We start from the raw sequence: 17,880 nt of genomic DNA, 5'->3' as shown, positions 1-17,880 counted from the left end.
CACACGCAACTGACCTGCTATGCCCTCCAAATACATACAGACAGTGTGTGATCTTCTTTCGATTCATCACTTGTGTACGTAATACAGATGTTTTGCTCTCCAAAGGCAGATAAGACAAAGTAAAACAAAATGTAAAAAAAACCCCAACAAATTCTATGCCTGATGGCTTGTACTTGCAGATCAAATAAAGCGGAACTGTGTGCAACTCTTTCTGAACAGTTTATGGGATTGGATATTATCTCACTGAGCAGAAAATCACTGAGAAACGGAAGAATGAAGAAAAACTTAATTTGTAAAACTATGAGACCTCAATAAGTGGATTAAAAGAAGATGATCTGCATCCTGAACTAGAGATCAGGGGTGTGGCTCTGTGTGTGATTCTTTGCCAGTTGTGCCATTGGGACTTAAGTCTTTGCAGTTGTAACCCAGGCAGAGAAATGGAATGCAAGGGAGAAAAGTGCTGGCAAGGCCCATTGATGCCTATGTAAATAGCAGTTCTTGCCTTCTGTGGGCATTGGGAATGATTTTTTCACAAAGATTCGGTGAATACACAAGCAGCCTCAACACTGAAGGACCGTATATTGCCTTACAAACTTTATACAGACACACAAGGTAAGATTCAAATACATCTGCAAAATAGCTCAGACTGATCTGCAGCTAGAATTACCCTCTTAATTAACATTTTGGTATTGAAAGGTTTTTGTATATGCATCCCAACTTAACCGCTAGCTGTAAAAAAACAATACTTGGAGTCTGTTGGATTCAGAGCAAACATAAAGATTATGAGTTTGGCTGAGTCTACTTATTCTTTCTGCAATTTTACCTTGTCACATTCCCAACCTGAATTGCAAGATCATGGATGACAACGATAATTTCACGTTGAGAAGAAAAAATACGTGCCCTAAGAAAAGAAAACAGTTTGTACTTTCCAAAATGAATGAAATTTTTTTCCACACAAACTCACAGTGGTTTATGGAGAATTGCTCACGGTAGATTGTCAGACAGCAGACTACCAGCATACTGTGAAAATAATATAATACAGTCATTTGTACAGACCTAATGTTTGGGATTTAAAATTCTATAGCTTGCTAGGGCAAATGTTTCAAGTTTTGTCAATGATATATTCATTCCTTTGACAAAATGATTAAGCATTTTGTTAAAAAGGATATTTTACTGTGGCAACCTCAGAAATATAAAGAAATGTATGATAGACATCCATTGCATTCATTTACACAGTTGAAAGGCAAATCATCTGTCATCTGATTGATTATCTCTGTGACAGCCCTAAAGCTCCATTAACAGTATTTGAAAATATAAGCAAGTGTAATGAAGTCAAAGAGTTTGAATTTTGGCAGTGTGTCATCATATGCATGTAATGTTAAGAAATTGTGCTTATTCCTCAGTCATCAACTTGCCTCATCTAAAAACACAGTATGGCAAAGCAGAAAAAAATAAAGAGGAAATTCATTCAATCAAAATAATTCTTTCTTATTTTGATTTCAGCTAGTAAAACCTCCATAATCTTATTCATCAACTTTCTCTGATTCTTTAGGAAATCATAAGCATTGCTGCAGGGTTAAAACTGGACAAAAAAAATTCATAGAGATTGTTTGAGTGAGGACTATTGCATATAGATGAATCAGTCTGTGAGCACTTGCTTCAGGAGTCTGGTATTAGAATACTAAACCATTTCCTATCTTCAAATCCTACATCTTGAATGATGTGGAATTTATTATTTTCACTTATAACTCAATTGCAACAGTGAAAACATTCTCTTACTTGGAAAAATGAGCTTGAAAATATTGCAGAAATTTTCAAAATATTGATACTGCTCTTCTATTTAAAATAAATTTTGATTGCACATGCTGAGAGTTTTATGATTTGATTCTAAATTATTGAAATACATGAAATGATAATAAGGACCATTTCATAAGCTTTCATAAGCTGGGGCGTATGAAAATGAACTGTGTATTTAGAGACAAAAATAGCAAAAATATCCCCTAATGTCACACATGGTCGCTTATTTTTCATGCGATTGTCTTTATTGTCCCTTCCAAAAAAGATGGAAGTCTGATACCCACATAAAACAATACATAAATTAAAAGGAAAATTTTATGCTGTGGTCTGCCAGTGGAATGTCTGATTTCGATCATTGCAAAGTGTCAATTAAATACGTATGCTACCCCAGTAGATCAAATTTTTTAATCATGTGTGGGTAGATAACTTCACTACACAGTTCTCTACTTAGGGTTTGTTTTCATTCAATTTGGCGTGCGTTCATTGATAATGACATTTCTGTTCCCATCTGGTGGGAAAAGTGCATAGTTGTCCATTACTGGCAGGCTGCTTGGTCAATCTGTAATGGATTCCATTCTGAAGCTGATTGTTCCTTACTTTTCTTTCAAGTATACCACAGGCATTTGCCAAATTAGTCTCTTTGATATAGAAGTAAAATGTTTCTCTAAAACATTTCAAAAGCCAGTTTCAGTTTGGGTTTTTTGTTTGGTTTGTGGTTTTTTTTTTAATACAGTGCAATAATAGGGCAGAACAATTGAGAAGTCATGGCACGGGGAGGAGGAGAGGGGATGTACGTACGTGCGTGACAGAAGAGCAGTTATCACAGAATCGCGTAAGAGGTGAGGTTGGAAGCGAGCTCTGGAGATCATCTAGTCCTAGACCGCTGGTAATGTCCTACGCCTTCCACTATGTACACAAATACCATTTGGTAGCTTCTATACGATCATAACTCATGTCAGAGTCTAATCAGCCCTTTCAGAGGGCTAATGACACAGCTCGTACGGAGAGTACTTCAGCACAAAGTTTGAATCAATAACATTTTAATGGATTCTATTTGATCTTTGCAAAATACAGAAGAGAACCAATCTGATTCTACGTCATTTGAACACTCTCCTGCAAATGAGTGCCAGATACAGCCTCTGCTTTGGAAAAAAATGCACTAAATATGTGCAGCACATCTGAGACTATCATGTAATTAAAAAGGATGTTCTGAGACTGATGCATCGCTGCCATAGGCAGTTTTCTGGAAATCTCCTTAAGGTGGATTCAGATTTACATTTAAGGGCTCCATAGGTACATTTAAGCATCTGAATAAAATTACCCTACTTAGAAGTCCAACTCAGTGTTCATCCTACCCCAGCTTTAGGCATCTAGGATTTGGCTGTCCAAAGCTAAGTTTACCTGAGCTCTTTTAGAGTTAACAAAAGGTACATGGGCCTCTCCAAAGGATGATTTAGCTGACCTACCTTCCAATAACATAAATCACCTTATGGGGTATTTAAATTTGCCCATAGACTGTAAGAGAAGACTAGAAAGACTAGACTAGATACTAGACTGGATTCTAGATGCTTATAATAGGTTAGCTGAAATCTACTCTAGGTTTTACCTGTTCTGGTTGTTTGACACTCTAAGAAGCTTCCTGCCCCAGACAAGGTCAAAAAAAGAACGCTACACCGCTCTGGCAGACCAAACTTCAGCTTTCCCCAGTCAAAATGTTGAAGAGACTCTCCTGGACGCCAGCCAGACCATGAATACCAAGGTTCCCATATACTATAGTATATGATGTTTCCTTAGACAATGTTTTCTCTTGATATTTCTACAAAAAAAAAGTTACTAGCAGAAGAACAGTCTTCCCACAGATAAAAGATGACTATTTTGCTCTCTTTGTGGAAGGAAAATAATCTGGAAAAAATAATGATCAATTAGCCAGCTGACAGAAACTTTTAAGTTTTGTTAATATGATTTTGTTTATTTTAATGTTGAACTTTGAGGAGAGATCAAAGCCATGAACACCGGTAATGTCATGGGAAGATTGTCTGAAGCAAACCAAACCTTTGCCCCTTTTTCAGCATTCTCATTAAGTTACATAAATACACTTGCCTGCGGTGCAGTAAATTCTGTTGACCATGTATAGAAAGGAACAGAATCCAGCTTATTACCAAATACATAATTACCACGTCTAACAGGAGTGAAAAACAAAGCAAAATTATGTTTGTCACTTGTGTGTGCGGATAAAACCCTCACAGACAAAGAAATGGATTTGGTAAGTAAAAATCTGTCATGTTCATATAACTTTTTTCTCAGAACAGAAATGTTATTTGAAGTAAAAAAACTTCTATGCATCAGAACACACTGGTGTGAGGATTCTGCTACACTTTCATTAATACATATGAGATTTTCTGAAAGGGTTTCTTCTACCATCTTGCAGATCTCATAAAGCCTTCAGTGATCTTAATAAATATTTATACCACATCATTGGATTTTTTTGTTAATTCTAAAGTGATGCAACCAGCATACTAGTACTTGTCTTTTTTAAAGACCGAGTCAGGCTGTTGAGCTGTGAAGTACAAGAAAGAAAAGGAATGCCTGCCTCCCAGGGAAAGAACTGTGCCGCTTCCCACATCTACACGCAAACAGGGGAAAGCAAAAATGTACTTCGTACTCAGAGAAAAAACCAGCTCTTGTTACACTTTCAACATCCACAAAATGCTCAGTTGGGATTTCTCAAGAAATCCTTCATTTGGCCAAGAAAGAAGAGTCCTAAGCAGTTCAGCTACAAACGATCAGCCTTCCAAGCTTACAAGCACAGCTTCTCATTCTCCAGATTGTGATCTTAGCACAGTCTAGAACAGAGCAAGAGAAGACTGAAAAGGACTACTTAGGTCACTGAATGATGTCCCAGGCAATCCAAGAGTCACTGCAACAGATATTTAGTCTTAAAAGAGCCATACAAGTATTCAACAACTACAACAACCCCATACCTCAGAGTGCACACTGTTCCTGATCGCCTGTAGACCTGAGACTCAGAGAAAAAGGACAAAGCTGTACCTCTGGTGTACCAAACGAAGAAAGCAGGAGTGATCATTTCCCAACATCCTTACAGTAGTAACAATTGGAAGTAAATTGACAAAAAGATCCTAAGATGTTCCAAGAGCTTCTAACGCCAGAAGCAGCAGCAGTGCATCTCGCCAAGCACTAAGCCCTCCACCCCCACCCGACCCCCATAGCCAAGCAACAGAAGTCCTGTAACGGGAGGATAAAACGCTGCAAACACAGAGAATCTCCTCTCTAACATGAACTTGGGTACCAGCCCTACTGATAAACTGGATACAAAAGAACAGTTATCTCAAGCTTTAGTTCTAACTTCAGAGTAATTCTTATCTTGATTTGTGATCCCCATCCATAAACTTATCAACCTCCATCTTAAAACACTTCGAGTTTCTTGTAACAATGTACCATTGTTGTCTATTCTTTTCCCAGGGAAATCTAGCCGTGGGGGAATACAAGAGGAATCTAATGCATTTTTTCTATTAAAACAACATGAACTTGTGTGTTAACCCTTACATTATTCTGCTAAATATTATACGTCTAAAATAATAGCAATCGGTGCTGCTTCCTGTAGACCAGGCTGTACCTTCTAGCAATGGAAGTAGAACTGATATATCTATAATCAGCATAATCTGTAATCCTTACACAGCTGCTCCAGAGAGCCAATTCATGCATAAAAGACTTGCAAATCCTAGATTAAATGCAAAACACATATATGCATAATTTTTTTCAAAGCATACTAGGTCTGGTACTCACCTATGCTTCTGTGAACCATGAGATGCTGATAATCTTAGAGAGGGAAGACTTCCAGAAATTGTGAAGGAATTAAAGACGTACTCTTTCCTCTCCCATTTTAAAATGAATTTGGGGAATTATATCTGCTCTGGATACTTGATCATCAGTACTCAATTTTATTAACAGTGAGAAATATACATATGATTTGAATATCACACATAAAATACCGATAGTATATTTACAAAGTAAATAAATATGAATTATTTACTTTTGAATAATGACAAATGCACATAACGAGAAGTGGAAATTTCCTGCACCAAAATTACTTCAGCATATTGTAAATGCTGCTGATGATATCTGTGAAAATAGGGGAAATTAAACCGTTGAAAATGGAAAACACCAATATTGGAAGTAAAAGGGAAGTTTATGTTGAGGAGGCTTAGAATTAACAGGTAAATAAAGACGGAATTTTATAACAGAAAAATAGAAGGGTCTGTTCCAGGGAAAACACTTGAAAAAGGAGCCTGATATCCATACAGATACTTGTTAGAAGGCTGCTAACTCTGACCAGTGTGAACAAAAATGTAAACTGGGCCTAGAACATACAAGGGCTGTTGATGTCTCATATTAGAATTTTGAAATTAACTCAATTAATTTCAAATACAACTTCACTTTAGAAAATATTCTGAAGAACTTTAAAGTCTATCTATAAAACTATTTTACAAGTTATTCTAAAAGTATTCCACTGATTATGATGAGTGAAAGTATTTCCCATCAAGGTTTCATTTAAGTTTTTTCCAAACATTTTAAATTTGCCTGTATCAAGACACTCCTCCATCCCTTTGGGAGGTAATATCAACAGAAGATATCAGTACTGGAAGGAAAAAACCATGATACTCCTTATGCAAATGAAATTCTCGCTGTAACAATTTCATTTCTGAACAGGCTACAAAACCAGTGCCCATCAATGGCACAATGGCACAAACCCTACAATGCCAATTTTGAGTATGCATATGTATATATACCTCAAGTATGTGAACAGTAGCTAACTTGGATGCCTCTAGTGATCTCAGTGTGACAGCACGAGGTCCATGCAGGCTAACAATCCTGCTGAGCTGTCACTGGGTAGAGGTCGGGTGGATGGGCTAAGAGGAACTAAAGGCCACACAAGCCTTCAAATCTATGGTGGCTTTAATAACCTCTTACAAGGCTGATCTGCCAAGTTGCAACGGCCAATGAACCATGTGCTTCAGCTTCCTCCCTCTCAGCTCCCGACCCTCTTCTTCCATCCTAACCCTCACATACTCTTCAAGGTAAACCTTTAATCCCACATAACTGAACCATGTTGAGAGGAATGGAGAGATCTATCACCCATGTGTGCTGCCTCTTAAATGCTTTGCCAGTGCAAAGGGCATATAGAAAATTCTAATTTTGCTCACGTTATGCTATATAAGTTCCAGTTACTGCAAGGGGTGCTGTTTCCCATTTTAAAGGACATAAATCTTATTGAAAACTCTATTATGTTTCCTCCCTTTTTAGTTGGTGACAAGTCTAATGCTTTTTGGGGGACTCCAAAAATGGAGACTATACCAACTGAGGAATCCATTTCCTTATTTTTCCATCCAAGTATGAACCCTGTCTTCACAGCTGTAACCAAGGAAGGAAGTCTTCTTTGCCAGGAATGATGATACTATTGTTTCTGAAAGAGGTGCATATGGACAAATCAGAATACAGTTATTTAAGAGGCATGGGAATCACAAAGGCAATTTCAGTTCCACTAGTCCATTTTTTCTCTTTATTTCTGGCAATGCTTTGTAATGTTCTCCAAACAATTAGGAAAACAGCAAGGTCACTGATGTCTAGTGAAGAAGAAGAAGAACTTAGAAGTACCACGGTCAAAAGGATGAATAGCTTTGAAGAAGAATCCATGTCTTCTTAATATCAGAAGTAAAAGGGGTTTCATAAATTGTTCTCACTGTTCTTTTGTCTTTGCCCATATTATTCACCATTTTGGTAGACATCATGAGAGAAGTGATTTTTCCCAATGGTTTGATAGCTAGAGTGATGCAGTAGAAAGCACTGTGGCAATTCTGAGAGAAAAGGAAAAACTGTATCCTCTTATCACTACTAGAGAAAAGAGGACAGAAAAGCCATAAGCAGAGGCAAGGACAGATAAGAAACAGTGGCAAAGTCTTATAAATCATGGAACGCAAAACCAATGATCTTTAATGCTGTGAAGGTACTTAAGGAAGAAAGAATTAAATATAATAAAGCAAGGGGCAAGAAAGGTTATATTAGTAGCTATACTTTTTTTGAACTGCTTGAGATGCCTGCTGGGCATTGGGAAAGCAACAAATATGTCAGGGAAAACCATTACAGGGCTGGGTAGATAGGGTAGGGCTATATAAAGGCTGAAAACTACGTGAATGAAATATGGATGTTTACTTAGGAAGACAAAAGGTCTTTAGATGTTGCCAGAAAGCGATTAGTACCTGTCTCATCCCTTACCTGATTTTCTTTTCTTTACTCAGCCACTCCTTAGTGTGCTAAATCAGCACTTTAGCACCAAAGCTTCTGAATAACCTCCAAGAACTGCTGCTTTCCCACATAGTAACTCCATGTCGTAAGATCTGGCAACCACCCAGATTTAAGAAAAAAAGCAAGACTTTTACTGAACATCTTGAAAAGCTGATGAAACCTTTCTACTGTATCCTGTGGACAGCATGGTAAATGAGCTTGAAGCAAATATGATTCTGAGGAGACAGAGAAAACGGTATGAATTGCACTATGGCAAATACCTGTGCATGCACGCACACACACGCACCACTCCCTTCTCTTAGGGCAGCTCTCCACCTAATGAAGACTCTTCAACTTCTCGGCATGCAAGGCACAACATCCATTTATGGGAAGATTAGGAGTCAGGATGGTGAGTCTGCGTGAGGTCAGAGGAACCTAATATAAAAGGTTGATTTTGAAGCACAGTTGTGCTTCCCCCTCACCCTCTCTGAATGGTTTGTTTACCATTGCCAGAGAAATTTCTTCAGCATACAACTTGAAAAAGTGCTTTCAGCCTAGCATTTTCAAGCTGGACTCTGAAAGTCAGCTCTGTTCTGCATATCTCATGTGCTGCCACCAACAATAAATGTCAGAATTAGATAATCTTGTTGATAAAAGAACTAGAGAAAAAATTTGATTCCTCTCCTCTGGCATTATTTCTGCAGAGCTGATAAAGTAGAGATTCATAAAATATATTTTGCCAATAAATTTCAGACATGATTTTGAGTATAAGCATGTTTCAAATTCGCTGAGTAAAAGGTGTGTATAGTCATCTTTCTAAACAGAATGACACTTAAAAAATAAATATGGATTTTACAATCACTTTGTGTGTGTCTCTGTGTGTGTAGTGACTGTGAAAACCACTCTTTCCTTCAACAGCCATAGACACCGGTGTTTTTTGATGCATGAACTGGACAAAAAGATCTAGACAGGTATAATTTTTTGGAACAATATCAGTGGCAGGCAAACCCCATACATCTTAAACTGATTCTGTCTTTAATTTTCTTTGGCTGATAGAAGCGTGACAAGCTTGGCCAGTTAACCACAAGAATTAATGAACAAGAAGGAAAGCAACATGCTAGCTCTGCTCAAGCAAACTCTGAGGTCCTCCCTAAGAAATCAACTAGACCTTCCCAAACACTAGTATCTTTTGAGCTTTAGACTTTGAAGGAACATATGAAAAGATGGGGTTTGAACTGCTACATTAAGGGTTTTTTTATTGTTTTGACAGATGTAAATTCAAATTCAGAAAAACACATGAATTTAGATATTTTTTTTTGTAAGTGCTTGATGAACTACTCTTATTCACAAAATAAAAGGCAAAAGTGTCAGAAAAGACTCCATAAGATCCATCAAAACTTTTTTTGAATCACTGAAAATAAGATCTTGCTGAATGACCTGCACAATCTCAGGAAAGACAGACGCTCTGAAAAAAAAAAGATCCAGGGACTTGTTCCTCCACACTCGACATGGGGCATTGCATACAATTTGTGACACCCTTATAGCCAGCTGTATGAGACCAATGGAGACACTGTGATGTGCTTTAAGGTACACAAGATACAAGACACTAATGTATTTTCATAGTTAATACACATGATATAGTTATACGATCATAATATTTAGCCTGACATTTCCTTACCATTCAACCTACCTTGCGTTCTCTCCTTTCTCTGAGTGTGGGGTCTGAAGGAAGACAAATTAGCTATGACCTAACCTGGATTATATTATAGTGGTGGTTTTTTGGCACATAAAAGCACTTAGATTAATAAAGCAAGGTGATCTGTACATCATACCAATGAGGAGCTGTGACTGACCCTCTAAAGGATGCACAATCTTTGGATCCATCGTGGATTGTAAAGTTCACAATGTAACTTGTGTCCCCTAAATTTTTTTTGCCATTTACAAGCAAAGAAATAAGCAGGGCCAGTTTCAAAAGCAAAACTTTTGCTACTTCCAGGCAAGGTTATCCGCAATACGCTCCTTCAGAAGGGCAATCCTGCAGTGAAGAGGAAGAGAAAACAAAATTGAAAGCAAACAGGGGAAAAAAAAAACCCCACAACTCTAAAATGGGGACAAAGAAAAAATGTTGCATTCTGAATAGCCTGGTGTTACATAGTTAGGGCTGACTTCCATTTTGTGCTTCAGGTGAGGATCTAGTCTCTGCTTCCTGCGAAATGCTAGTTTCACCACCAGCTGAGTATGTGGCAAAATGATCATCGCTGTGGGATTCCTTGTCGTTTCTGGATGCAACCTGAGAGGCAAAGTAATGATGTTCACAGCCATCAGTGGTTTGAAATCAGGCTATTGTGAGACCCACTCCTGTCAATACCATATCTTTATGATTGGATAAGCCAAGAACAATTCTGTGTCCTATTTTAAACACTTGGAGGCTAATTTTTGCCAAGCTTGTCTAGTGCATAATTTCTTTGTCTTTTAAAAAGCCTGGAAATTTCTCTATATTACACCATGATGGCATCAATTTTGTTCTGCAGCACCTGAGCCAACTCTTTCCTGGAGTACCTCCGTTACCACACAGACACTCTCATGATTGCACTTTAGGTCCATTGGCCCTGCCCCTTTCACTAACAAAGCATATGGTAGCTATAGGGTGGTGTCCCTCTGCGTGTGCAAGGCTTCACCTGCTTTGCTGAAGGTTCCACACCTCTCCGCTGACAGTAGAAAGTAAGGGACCTTAGGTTCCATTCTTAATGATGAAGGAGCTCCCGCAGCAATCACAGACTTTTCTGCCTGGTTCTTTTACATCCCCAAACTTGGCTCTTCCTCCTTGCCTCTTTTATCCCAACTACTTTCTCGATTCCTTCTGTGAATAAAACTTCCTTCTTCTTGAATTCAAGAAAGTCATGCTCCTTGCCTTTAGCTCCAGCTCCCAGATCAAACAGAATGCAAAAGGAAAGCCTGCTAGAACCCTGTTGCCTAGACATGGAGCAAGTTCATTTGTCCAGTGATTCATATACATACATTAGTCACAGGCAGTAGCTGTGGTGGATTGGAAGTTTTGTCTCTGGTAAAAGCTTCATCAGGACTCTAAATAACATCTTCATATGAGTTTTTTTTTCCCCCGAGGTCAGTCTTGAGTAGTTTTAGAAAACCAAAAGCAGAGCCCTGACATGGGTTGCCCCACCACATTTTGATCCTTAGGTTCTCTACTATAACTCCCACATGAAACGGTTATAAGAGTTTTTCTTTAGCAACAATGGCAAACAATGCATGTCTAAACTCACTCTTCAAAATAGTTAAACCATTTTTGCCACAGCTATAAAAAAATTGCTTCAGGCACGCACCCAGAAAGCTAAGATACAGTCCAGTGGTGAGTTCAGAAAGGTTTATGAATGATGAAAAGCAACTGAGAATAGGGATTTATGATGGGATGTTTCAGACAACAGATGCTGGAAGTTTTTAATGGTTAAAAACACAAACAAGATCCAAAAGTGTGTTCCTTCTTCAAGGAGAATTCAGAATCAATGCTTTAGATAGCAAGCTGGCAAAATGTTTGCATGAATTTGCACAAATTAGCCAAAATAAACATCTAAAATGTGATATTATTCCCAGAGTTTGCTTTTGCTTTTAATTAGTCTAACACTACTAGAAATAATTAAATATGATCTTGGTGATTGGGAACAAACTAGAGTTTTTTTCTGGGTTTTATACATTTCCCATTAAAAAGTAAAAATAAAACTAATTTTTAGAATTACTCATATTTTTGTCAAGAAGAAGTTAATGTGTATCAGTAGATGCATCGTCAAAGTATGTTTCATCCTTCTAGGTCACATAAAAGCCTAAATTTGACTCGGACAGGAGATACTTTCCACATCATATTGTTTGCTGGAGTGAAAAGAAGCTTTAGAATTTTGTAACTGAATGAGAGCTTCAGATAATCTAGTTGGACTCTGATAGTATCTTAGGCCACTAAACTCCATCCACCAATCTACTAATCTCAATAATTTACTTAGTTATCAAGTTCCTCAAGCTGAGTTGACCAGACACAGTCAGTTGGCAAAGAGGCTTTAAAATGTATTTGAATAAGTTGTCTGAACTATAGAATTCTGTTATTTTTAATTATACTTTTCCAGTGTCAGGCAATGATGCTAGACTTCATAACTCATCTTAATAGCCTTTATTTACAGAGTGTTACAAGCAACAAAGAATTTTCTTCAAAGCACACCATATCTAGCAGATTAATCACTCTTTTGTCCTACAAATTGACTTGCAAATTCAGAATAAATTTGACCTAGAATGCACCTTAAATTCTCAGAAGTCACGTGCTATATTCTTCCAGCACATTGCAAATTAAAATGAGAAGAGCACTTGTGTCTGCATTAGGAACACTGAATGTCAACAAGTACTGTCAACTGATGAATCTCAGAATTTAATTCTTTAAAGGGCAGGAGGAAGCAGCTTTAATTTGCTTCTCCACAAAAACCTGGTTTAAAGATTTATTCAAATATGTAATATTTTTAAAAGACTGAATCAAGATCACTTTTGCTCTGCTGGAACAATTTTGATGGTTAATTATATCATTATCCAGATACAGCTTCACCGTAAGGCTCACGTTTGCCAATTCCCTTTGTTTAACAAGCTTTTATTGCTGTGAAAGACTGGAGATATAAAGGAGCTGTAAATCACAAAAGAATTTCTAGCGATTTATCGTGCAGATCATAAATGTGAAGAAACATGGTTGTTGAACTAACAGACATGAATTTGTTAGATAAATTACTTTTATTAAAACACATTGGTCTTTACTGAGAAACTTTAACAAACTTATTTGTCAGATAATGTATTTGATTTATAACACCACACTAGGCTTAAATACCAGAGAGATTCACTTTTTATGACAACTGGGATATAATTTTTTCTCATTACAATAAACAATCTTTTATCCTACATGACAAAAAAGTATGCTACAGGCATTACCTAACAATACAGAGGAGAGTAAGTATATTTCCAACTGGCAAAGAAGGAGTATTTTGTAACTGTCACAAAATCAAAACTTACCAGGATGTTTGGTCTCTGCCCTGTTTTCAAGAAAGTGGCACCGCATCTTTAAACACAAGTTCTCAAGACTGCTGTTTTGACACGTTAGTGCCAACAGAGATAACATACTGTCCTCTTCGAGTGCACTGCGTCGTTGTGTCAGGCTGTAAGTAGGTCATGTGAAAGAACGGTTGCTGAGTTTTTCGAACAGCAGATCAGAGAAGAGAAACTTCATAGAATCATAGAATCATTAAAGTTGGAAAAGACCTTTAGGATCATCAAGTTCAACTGGCAACCCAACACCACTCTGTCCATTAAATCATGTCCCGAAGTGTCATGCCTACATGTTTTTTGAACGCTTCCAGTGACTCCACCATTTCCCTGGGCAGCCTGTTCCAATGTTTGACCACTCTTTCAATAAAGAATTTTTTCCTAATACCCGATCTAAACCTCCCCTGCTGCAACTTGAGGCCATTTCCTCTTGTCTTACTGCTAGTTACTTGGACCAACACCCACCTCACCACAACCCCCTTTCAGGTAGCTGTATAGAGCGATAAGGTCTCCCCTCAGCCTCCTCTTCTCCAGACTGAACAACCCCAGTTCCCTCAGCCACTCCTCATAAGACTTGTTCTCCAGACCTCTCACCAGCTTCGTTGCCCTCCTTTGGACACGCTCCAGCACCTCAATGTCCCTCTTGTAGTGAGGGGCCCAAAACTGAACACAGTATTCGAGGTGAATGAACTTCATGACAGAATACCTGAAACGGATATGAGAGCACGCATGTTCAGTTCAGCAGAGCTCATTTAGGAAGGGCTCACACAGCCAGTACAAGAGATACCATCACTCCATTCTGCCGGGAGTTTGCACAGAATCACCAGCTTCAGAGTGGCCAAGCTGCTTCTACACAGCTCACACATGCTGACATTTTTTGTTGCAACATAGTTAAAATGAGCAATTACCTATTCAGGAGTGTATGTTGTCTTTGTGTGTCTGCTGTTTATAATGTTGAAAAGGTAAGCAAGCCCAAGAATCTATTTTCTTGAGAAATACGTCATGAGGTTTCTTCCTTTACTGAGGCGTTCTTACACTGGGTACTGTATGTCAGCAAATGTAGTTAATGATACATCCCCTTTCCTTAAGGATAATGAGAACTACAAGTTTCTTAAATCGTCTGAGGTAAAGGATGCCTCAGCAGCTGAAATGTACTTCTGGGAGTAATAACCATGAAGTCGTTCGTTTTGCAGCTAACATTTATTTTTCCTCATGTATGAAAGCAAATTAATTTGAAAAGTAGTAAATAGTTTACACAAGTTGCATTAAAGTAATAACCTCCTATCATAGGTGTCCTGGTTTCTGTCGGACTGTCGTGGTTTAGCCCCAGCCAGCAACTAAGCCCCACGCAGTCACTCACTCCCCCCATGGTGGGACAGGGGAGAGAATCAGAAGAGTAAAAGTGAGGAAATTAATGGTTTGAGATAAAGACAGTTTAACAGGTAAAGCAAAAGCCGCGCACGCAAGCAGAGCAGAACAAGGAATTCATTCACTGCTTCCCATGGGCAGGCAGGGGTTCAGCCATCCCCAGGGAAGCAGGGCTCCATCACACATAGTGGTTTCTTGGGAAGACAGACGCCATAACTCTGAACATCCCTCCACCCCTTCCTTCTCCTTTGTCTCAGGTTTATAAAGTGAGCATGATGTCATATGGCATGGAATATCTCTTTGGCCAGCCTGGGTCAGCTGTCCTGGCTGTGTCCCCTCCCAGCTTCCCGGGCACCCCCAGCCTTCCTGCTGTCAGGCCAGCACGAGAAGCTGGACTGACCTTGACTACTTAGCAACAACTCAAAACATCAGCACATTATCTACATTTTCTCATCCCAAATCCAAAACACAGCCTCACACTAGCTTCTGTGAAGAAAATTAACTCTATCCTGGCTGAAACCAGGACATTATCCACCCCTTATTCCATACCATTTGCATTATGCTCAGGCACTACGCTACCCAATACAACCTCATTGACCACCACCACCCCCCTTCCCATCCTTTGATATAATACACAGATTATCATCCCCTTAGTCCACAGACCATCCCTGTAAAATGTCCATGAAATGTCCACAGATGTCCGTGAAATGTCCATTGAGTTTAGCCCATGACTTTGGGCTCCAGCTCTTACGGTGATCACTCAGGACAGGAAAGGTGATGTGTTGCGTGGAGTTACTGAGCACCAAGGTGGTGCTGCGTGGTGCTTAGTTGCCGGCTGGGGCTAAACCACAACAATAGGAAATCTGTGAGGATCCAAATCCAGCAGCTGTATAAGAATATTCCTAGCCATAAGCATGTGAATAGTCCCAGAAATAGTTGTTAGATGCATTAATATATGTTGCTGATTGCAATAAAAACCAATAATTTCTAAAATAGCAATCAACAAAAATAGGCTTTCTGACACTTAAAAGCTAATAATAATTATGTTTAAGTCATTTTACTAGAAACACAAACAGAACCGTAGACAGATGTCTTTATATAGCATATGCTAGATGTTGTGGAGTAGCAGGGCACCTTTTAAATACTGAGTATCTATCTTGGCTTTACCAGAAAACTATTTCTACATGTACTGATAGGTGGGGAGGAGTAATTGTTGCTGCCCTGGATAAGACAGCAGAGTCCTGCAGAATTTTTAATCACAGCGGAAAAACAAACTTGTTACAACATGAACTCAATTTACAAGACTTAGCTTACCTCATAAGATAAACTAAGCACAAAAATACTTTTTGTATTACTGTGTGAAAAGAAGCTGTAGATGAAACTAGATTATTAGGTAATTCTTCTGTCATGTGGAGTAGTTTTGAAGAAGCGTTCACCTTGCATACCTCTCCTAAACGAAAACACACCATTGAAATCCCTAAATTGAGAAGGGTCTTGAAAATGGAGGATGCCTGATTTCAGATGGTCCCTGTTAAAAAAGGGGAAAGGTTGTGAATTTTAAGGAAAAATAGAGTACTTTTAAGGGAAGGACATTGCTATTCTAAGTCATTCTGGCCTACTAAAATTTACTATTTTAAGAGAAAGGCTTGCTTTTTTTTTTTTTTATTCACTTCAAGGCTGTTTGAAAACTTTCCAGTACAAATTGCGATTTCTGTCTGTTTTGGTTTAACCCAGCAGGTAGCTAAAACAACCACACAGCATTCACTCACCCTCCCCGCCCCCAGCGGGATGGGGGAGATAATCAGAAAAGAAAAAGGCTAGAACTCGTGGGTTGAGATAAAGACAGTTTAATACACTATGTAAAAAAAAAAGAATAATAATGATAATAATGATGATAAAATATACAAAACAAGTGATGCACAGCACAACTGGTCACCACCTGCTTCTTAACCTGCTGACCGACACTCAGTTAGTTCCTGAGCCACAGCACCTCCTCGACCAACTCCCCCAGTTTATATACTGAGCGTGACGTCATATGGTATGGAATATCCCCCTGGCTGTGTCCCCTCCTCCCAGCTTCCCGTGCACCCCCAGCCTACTCGCTGGCAGGCCAGCATGGGAAGCTGGACAGTCCTTGACCGCTTGGCAACAACTGAAAACATCCGTATGTTATCAGCATTATTGTTACCTCAAATCCAAACCACAGCACTATACCAGCTATCAGGAAGAAAATTAACTCTATCCCAGCTGAAATCAGGAGACTGTCAGGAAGCAGACTTAATTTAGCCAAGCTGTGAGTTTGTGCTTTGTCCCAATTTGAAAGTTCCTACCTGGATGTAAGAGGTACAGCTGTAAACTTGTGAGACTTTTGAGAATCTCTGATCAGAATGGTTTACCTGACAACGTTTTTAGTCTAGATACAGTCCGTAATTTTTGATTGACTAGAATTACAGCCCCCTGTAATAGACAAATAAAAATTGCAGTAAACTAAGTGCAAAAAGAAACTACTGTGCAGACTCTTTTTTAAAATTGGGCTGAAAAGGTGGGGAGAGACTCCATCACTGGAGGCGACACCAAAGGCTGTGCGCTGCAGTGCGCTCTGACCCCACTCGCCTGAAGAATAGCATCCTAGCTCTGCAAGACATGCAGGTTACAAGGTTCATGGGCGCTTTACAAAGTACTGACAGTTCCCTGGCATCTATGAACACCTCATGGAAGCGGCTTTTTTCCTCTTCTACTCAGCGCTCTGAGCTAAGGAAAAAAAAAAAAGCCGAAAATAAATATTGGAGGTTTCTATCTCAACTGTCTGCTTTAAGCCTTTACTTCACACCCGGCCTTCTCGGTTTTCAGGGGCACTTACAAAACTCGGCTCCCGCCAGAACTGCCCTGCTCGGGCGTGCAGCTGGCAAGGGGGCCCTGCCACCACCCCCCATCACCGCCACCGAGGCCGGCGGGCGCCCGGCACCAGCCTGAGGCCCCCGCCCCGTAAGCGGCAAAGCGGTGCTCGACCACTCCCCGCCGAGGCAGCTGGCCGAGGTCTCATCCCCTCTCGCAGCACCATGCCGAGGCTAACCCCGGCCGTGGGGCCGCAAACTCGCCCCACTCCATGGCTGCGGCAGGTACGGCGGGGAGAGGGCGGGAGGCGGCCCGCACGCCGCTGCCCGGCACACCTCCCCCACCCCTTGACGGGGAGCCCCGCCCTCTCGCGAGCCCCGCTCCGCCCCTCGCACACAGCCCCGCCCCCTCGGCCCAACGGCAGTCCCAGGGGCGTCGAAGCCGCGGGTGGCAGTTGTCCCTCCACCGCCGCAACGGCTTCGCGCCTGCGCCGTAAAG

Source organism: Phaethon aethereus, assembly GCF_964289735.1.
Source record: "Phaethon aethereus genome assembly, chromosome: 2".
Classification (NCBI taxonomy): Eukaryota; Metazoa; Chordata; class Aves; order Phaethontiformes; family Phaethontidae; genus Phaethon; species Phaethon aethereus.
Note: the sequence above shows the minus strand (reverse complement) of the source record.